Here is a 7,116-nt window from a genome sequence, read left to right as displayed (position 1 = left end):
TCTGCCGGTGCTTAGCATTATTAGCACCACACTCAAACTATCTGAGCTAACCGGCCTGCTTTTTAAGTGTTTGAAAAAGAAAAATTTCCGGAAACAAACCAGGCGAAATCAAGCAAAATTGGGCGAGTTCTGGATGGGTTACCTGGTTGTGTATGGTTTGTAGGGACTGCATATGTTTTCGGCCTTGCAAAAAAGACATGGAAAGCATAGCTATCCATGTCCAAACCAAGATGCTACATGCTCCCATTCTGTTTCTGGAGGTAGACAGGAATTTCAAACCACGGAGGGACTTGAACCCTCAATCTTCTGATCCGAAGTCAGACGCCTTGTCCATTAGGCCACGTGGTTGCAAGAAAACATATTATTTCCAAATCAGAATTGCCATGGTTTATCTGAAATTCAGGAGCGAGGTAACATTTAAAAAAAAGGCAGACTAATTAGGTGGCCAGTTAGCTTTTGTTGAAGGAAATAGATTGAATGCTAGGCACATTAGTTACCTGTGACTCATATTTGCACTTGCTGAGCAGACAACCTTACAACTGTATGTTTTTGGCCTTGCTACAAAAGACATGGAAAGCAGAGCTATAGAGATTGAGACTTGTTTTGCGCTAATGGCCAATTTGTGCATAAAAAAGGTGGATACAGATGCTCTTGGGTGTAGGATTTGGCGATTTTAGTACCCCTAAAGTGTCTGCCGGTGCTTAGCATTTTTAGCACCACACTCAAACAATCTGAGCTAACCGGCCTGCTTTTTAACTGTTTAAAAAGAACAGATGTCCAGAAACAATTAAGGCCAAATTGAGCAAAATTGTCCGAGTTCTGGATGAGCTGGATGAGTTGTACACTTTGGCAATTCTGAACACTTTCAGACACTGTTGTATCATGTAAGTAACATGCACAAGTCTTCAAAAAGAAATGTGGCTGTTTTTCATGCAGGTTTGCATCATAACAATGAGGGTGCTAAATGAACAATGGCCAACCTACATCCATCTTGTTAGCACCCAAATCTCTGTGCTGATCTCCCTGCTTGAATGGCAAGTCATCTGGTGGATTTTTCCCATCAAGAGGAAGCGGATCAAGAGGGAGAGTTGTTTTATTGTACTCACCAGCAATAAAGTTTATTTGTCCACAAATTGCATTAGGTTATCAACGTTTTCAGCGAAAAAGAATACCACAGCTCAAGTCCCTGATAAGGCAACAGCTTGATTGTATGATATGTAAAAAGTGCTTGCTAACGTCATCTGTCATGCAGGTTTGCAGGATGTTCACAGTCTGCTAGTGGCCATGATGAGTTGGGACTTTGAGCTTTTTAACCGTTTTGGTCAATTTAGCCAATTTTCAACCAGTTTGTGCAATAACATTTGGTGTTCTCAGGCATTGTGCAAATTATGGTCTACCCTCCTGCTTTCCAGAAGACCGTGATCATGGCAACAGCTTAATGGTCTTCATTTACTTAAACTTCAATCTGTAGTTCAGGAGATTATTTTTTCCACAGCCAGTAGTTTTAGAAGCCTGGGTAGCTCAGTCGGTAGAGTATCAGACTTTTAATCTGAGGGTCCAGGGTTCAAGTCCCTGTTCAGGTATAGAGTTGCACATTCTGCTAGATGAGTTGTCCATTTGACATGCCTGTATGGACATGGACCAATTCAGACACTATCATATCATGTGTTCCATGCACAAGTCTTTAAAAAGAATTGTGACTGTTTTTCAAGCAGGTTTGTATCATAACAATGTTGTTGGTAAGTCTAAATGAACAATGGGCCACCTACATCCATCTTGCTAGCACCCACATCTCTGTACTCATCTCCCTGCTTGGATAGTATGTCCAAGGACATACCACATATGTTCTATCACCCTTTTCATTGGTTTGCTACCACTCTTAAATAATTCCTTTCATTGTATCAATCTCAGAAATAACCAAAGAATGACAAATTCCATTCATGTGCTTGTGCCAGTATTCAACCACCTGTCACTATATTTTCAGCAGCAGTAGTGTTTTTTTGTTTTTTAAAGCACCTACCCCATGTGAGGGTTGAACTCATGACTTTCAGATTATGAGACTGACGCGCTGCCTACTGCGCCAATGAGGCTATGAAAGGCATTGCAATGGTTTGCAAAATTTCAGAAAAACTAACAATTTGGTCGTCAATCTTAATAAAAACTATGTATGTGGAAACCTATGTACTCACACAAAGGCTAAAATTGACCCTATATGCTTTGTCATGACCCCATGAAAAGGGGAGACAAAAGACTGTGTGCAAAGGTTGTATACATGTATGCAAGGTGTATGCATGGATGAGTGTGAGGTATGGTGTCAGCGATTTATGCTGGACAGTGTAAAACTAACAAAGATGAGGGGGAGAGGTGCTGGACTGAGAGACCTCTAGGGCAATCACAGATGCACAACCAATAATAAAACACTACTGGGTGAATACGTTCAGAAAATGAAGAACATTGTTCAGAAAGCTTAATGAAGCTTCATTTGACCATAACTATTAACCACCTGAACCTGGTAAAAGATATGAGGTACTCCTGCATAGCTAGCCAGAGATTTACCTCCTGTAGATGGTGGTCGGCATGCCAACGAGGCTTGGAAATTTGCAGATGGTGATTCAGAGGAGATGTAACAGTTTTAAGTGTAAAGTAACTTAATTTTCTAAATTGTCCGCCTACAGTGCCAACGAGAGCTCTTGTCTAATATTACCGGGTACGCAATAGCTATTCAACTTTAGAAGGTATTGTTGATCTCAGAAACAACGATAGACAGCACCATCTTACCACAACGCCCATGTTTGTGTTCCTTCAAAGTTTGCAAAAACATTCACATGAACTCGCAAATCAATTGATGAGATTTTGGAGGTCATAGGTTCAATGTCAAGGTGACTGTGTCCTCATGTCTGTCCATCCGATTCTTGTGAATGCAATATCCCTGAACGCCTAGAGGGAAGCAATTTAAATTTGGCATACATAACCACTAGGAGTCGCGGTTGAACTAATTTCAATTTTGGAGGTCAAAGGTCAAGGTCACTGTTTCATTACTCCTCCAGAACTGTATATGTATTTCTCCTGAACTGGTGAGCTTTGGACATGTAAAGCCCCAGTGGCCTAATGGATAAGGCACTGGCCTCCTAAGCCAGGGATTGTGGGTTCAAGTCCCATCTGGGGTGAATTTCAGCAGATTGGCACAATGGAAGTGTCATGAGGCCTCTGACCCAGAGGTTGATGGATTGAAACCATCCTCTGCTAACTCTCATTTCCATGGTGAGATGAATCATGATCTAATTGCTGGAAAAGTTGTTGCCAGCCCGTGGCAAGTCATGTTCTGGCAGATTAAAAACATCCACTACCCTGTCAGGATCCTGTAGTTTTTTGTTGGTTATCGGTTGCATGGATGGGACATCAATACCCCGGTTCTATCACCTGATCGCTGTCTTGTCTTTGTCGTTCAACAACTATTTGGGCTCACACCTTAACGCACCCGAAGCATCTCAGCCTAAAATCACGCTGCACCTCAAAGGACTCTCAAGCACTCCCAGCTGTGCTTTTGCAGAAGAGCGCCTTGTTTTCTTTTAGCTTGGGAAAAGGCTTTAGCTCATGACAAGGTAAACAGATTGCACCATTGTGCTACTCCTTAGTGTGTCCACTTCAGTTATGTATTGAAGCACATCCTTAGAGCTAATGGCCCTCATTTATTAACCTAACGTACGACAGGCTTCACGTGAGATTCATGAAACGTTCGTATCACACCAATCAGAGCGTAAGAATGATCGTACATTGATAAATGCAGCGGCTAGAAACGATTGTAATTTTAATATCACGCCCCAATATATTCTCAGTTTTGAGGCCTCGCCTCTATTATTTATGACATGGCCAGACATAATCCGGCTAAGAAGCGACACTTTTCAGAGGTGGGGATTTAAAGCTTGACATCCCAGGTGCTCTGGTGCAGCCAGATACCACCAGGCCCAGGGGAATATGCCGCCTAAGAAAAATGCAATCCTACCCGATGAGAAGAATAAACATTGTGAAAATAACGAAAATATGAATACATTAAACATATACGGGTATTGAACATATTGCTGCAGTCTCAGTCTTTGGATGGTATAGGTAGCGCCCCGTCAGACATGTCATGATATAGCAGGATGTCATGACTGAGAACTTACTATATCATGACATGTTTAATTTACTATAATAATTTTTGAGACAGGTCCTACTGAAGAGCTGTTGGATCAGTCAGGATGGCCGAGCGGTCCAAGGCGCTGCGTTCAGATCGCAGTCTCCACTGGAGGTGTGGGTTCAAATCCCACTTCTGACAACTAGTATTTTCATTTGGAACTAATGTCTAAGAGTTGATATTGGGAATAAAGAACTTAGCAGTTCTTTATATTTAAGAGGACATGAATGTGCATGAGAAACGCAATTCCAAGTGCAGCGTTTTGTGAGCATCTTTATTGTCAACACATGTAAAGTTCCTTAGGGGCCCGTAGTGGATGAAATGGTAAAACATTTGGCCCTGGATGCATAGAATTCCTGCCATATTGAGAGACAAAGTTTGGGTGTCCTGACAAAAAGGGTCTTGAACTCTATCTTGCCGACCTCTATTTTTTACTGTTTCTTGTTATGTCACGGCAAGAAGTATTATGCTTTTGAGTCGTTTGTCCATCGCTACATCAGAATCAGAAATAAAAAAAACATCAAACATATGCAGTCTCTGTGGCGCAATAGGTCAGCGCAGTCGGCTGTTAACTGAAAGGATGGTGGTTCAAGTCCACCCAGGGACGTTTGATGCTTAAATAACCTGGAGTGAACCAACTCTGGGATTTATCCTTCTTCAGGAGACTATAGAGCAGCCTGAAGATAACCCAAGTGGCCTTATGTCTATCAGAAGATACAGTTCTGGAAACCATGTACATATTAATCTTTACGGTCATCAGAGATGGGAAGTAACGAAGTACAAATACTTTGTTAACAAAATAACAAAGTACAAACACTTCATTACTGTACTCAAGTAGATTTTTCGGATATTTTTACTTTACTCTTTATTTTTTTGGCGACTCTTTACTTTCTACTCCCTACATTTTACAAAATTGGCTTGTTACTTTAGTTTTGTGCTAAAGGTTGTCTATCAGGTGTGATTTGGAGTCCATGTCGGAGAATAGCGCGGACATGCACCTCACACCACGAGCAGGCGCGCACGGCACACGGAGACAAAAGTGAGAGAAAAGAAAAAGAGACTAGCTGTCTGGAGGATAACCAGTTGAGATCGTGTGCGTCTTTGAGAACTGTAAGTCATAGAACTGATGTTGTCAGTTCATGTAAGCCTGTTGTTGTGTTGGTCTGTAGTTCTGGTACATTTAAAAGTTAGCTTGTTTACGTTCTTCTACTGTTGGCTAGGTTACACCTAGCTGTTGATTCGATATAATGGTGATTGTTGAACGTCCTTGCTCATTAAGATAATGTAATTAGTAGTTGGTTTATTGTTATTATTTGCTAGCATATATTATTCCTATACATTGTGTATGGTAGCCTTTACAATGTTGTTTATTTCATTTATTACCACACACACATTCATAGCAGAGCTGCCCCCCCCCCATGTTTATACTGATGATTGATTGTAATAAATCAACAGAGAGAAGTTGTCTCCATCTGTGTTTTAACAGACACACCTGGGCCGAAGTTGGAAACCAGAATCAGCTTTAAATCCAGTTCTAATCTAGTCCTCACTAAATTTCAAATAATTTCCCTGGAGTTACCATTACAAAATTGAATCTAATTAAATTGGAACATACACAAACTTCTCACAAAATCACACTTGAATTCATATCTTGCTACTCGGTCAGAATCTTATTAACCTGGAGTCCCGGTCTCTGTCAATATAAATAGGCTATATGTTTATATATGTTTTAGGCCTATTAGCAGACGGCCATTTAAAATGTAGGCAATGGCATATAAAGAATAAAGAATAAAGAGTCTTTTCTCCATGTCCACTGTAGTTTCTCAGTGTGCTCTCTAGTAACATGTGTCTGGTCCAGGGAGCTTTGTCATTCATAAGGCTACTTTTACTTTTATATTTTAAGTATATTGCTAAGCCTGTACAGATGGAGGAGAGATGAAATGTGTCAGTAATATAGGAGATTGTTGGCTGGAAGTATGGAGATACTAATATGCATTACTTAAAAGGAGAAAACTAAAAATATTCTATGGTCATGTAAGTATGTGTTTTCCAATAAAAAGATTGACTTGAGAATAATTCCTTGGTCTATAAGTGATGTTCAGAGGCCCGACATGGCCCTTCTATGTTCATGTTAATATGTGTTTTCCAATAAAAATTTGACTCGAGAATAATTAATTAGTCTATAAATGATATAGACTAATTAAACTGATAAATGCTCAGAGGCCCAACATGGCCCTCACCTTGTTCGCAATAGGTCAGCGCAGTCGGCTGTTAACCGAAAGGATGGTGGTTCAAGTCCACCCAGGGGCGTTTGTTGCTTAAATAACCTGGAGTAAGCCAACTCTAGGGTTTATCATTCTGCAGGTGAATATAGAGCAGCCCAAAGATAACCCAAGTGGCCTTACCTTTATCTGAAGGTACAGTTCTGAAAACCATGTACTGTACATATTAATCTTTACGGTCATTGGTATGCAGGTCACTTGATGTAATACAAGCAAATACATAAGGCCAGACAGAGACAAAAAGTGAGAGAAAAGAAAAAGAGACTAGCTGTCTAAAGGATAACCAGTTGAGATTGTGTGCGTCTTTGAGAACTGTAAGTCATATAACTGATGTTGTCAGTTCATTTAAACTAATGAGGAAGAATTTGACAGATCAAAATCAAGTCCAGGAACTTATTCTTTCAAACATCACACCTGAGTCTCTCAAGTCCTGACCATTCCCTGACCGGGAATCGAACCCGGGCCGCGACGGTGAGAGCGCCGAATCCTAGCCACTAGACCATCAGGGAGTTACATCTTTCAAATTTATCTTTGTAGATGTCAGTTTTCTTTTCACTTACTGGAATGACTCATATTGTTTTAGGCGAGGAATGGCGCCTGGCTAGAGCTTCAGAAGGAAGGACATGACAGATTACACATCTGTCACATAGTCAGTTTGTA

General features: G+C 40.7%; 5 non-coding genes across 5 annotated transcripts; 3 read left to right on the top strand and 2 right to left on the bottom strand.

The window, feature by feature from the left end:
• Window positions 1-275: 275 nt before the first annotated feature.
• Window positions 276-348, bottom strand: trnar-ucg (transfer RNA arginine (anticodon UCG)). Its single transcript has one exon. It is a non-coding gene; the product is annotated as a tRNA-Arg (tRNA).
• Window positions 349-1,510: 1,162 nt separating this feature from the next.
• On the top strand, window positions 1,511-1,583 carry trnak-uuu (transfer RNA lysine (anticodon UUU)). The gene has a single exon. It is a non-coding gene; the product is annotated as a tRNA-Lys (tRNA).
• Window positions 1,584-3,094: 1,511 nt separating this feature from the next.
• Window positions 3,095-3,167, top strand: trnar-ccu (transfer RNA arginine (anticodon CCU)). The gene has a single exon. It is a non-coding gene; the product is annotated as a tRNA-Arg (tRNA).
• A 1,065-nt stretch (window positions 3,168-4,232) lies between these two features.
• On the top strand, window positions 4,233-4,315 carry trnal-cag (transfer RNA leucine (anticodon CAG)). Its single transcript has one exon. It is a non-coding gene; the product is annotated as a tRNA-Leu (tRNA).
• A 2,578-nt stretch (window positions 4,316-6,893) lies between these two features.
• Window positions 6,894-6,965, bottom strand: trnae-cuc (transfer RNA glutamic acid (anticodon CUC)). The gene has a single exon. It is a non-coding gene; the product is annotated as a tRNA-Glu (tRNA).
• Window positions 6,966-7,116: the final 151 nt, after the last annotated feature.

This window comes from Etheostoma spectabile, unplaced genomic scaffold (assembly GCF_008692095.1).
Source record: "Etheostoma spectabile isolate EspeVRDwgs_2016 unplaced genomic scaffold, UIUC_Espe_1.0 scaffold00002194, whole genome shotgun sequence".
Taxonomy (NCBI): Eukaryota; Metazoa; Chordata; class Actinopteri; order Perciformes; family Percidae; genus Etheostoma; species Etheostoma spectabile.
Note: the sequence above shows the minus strand (reverse complement) of the source record. Positions and strands in the feature narration are given on the sequence as shown.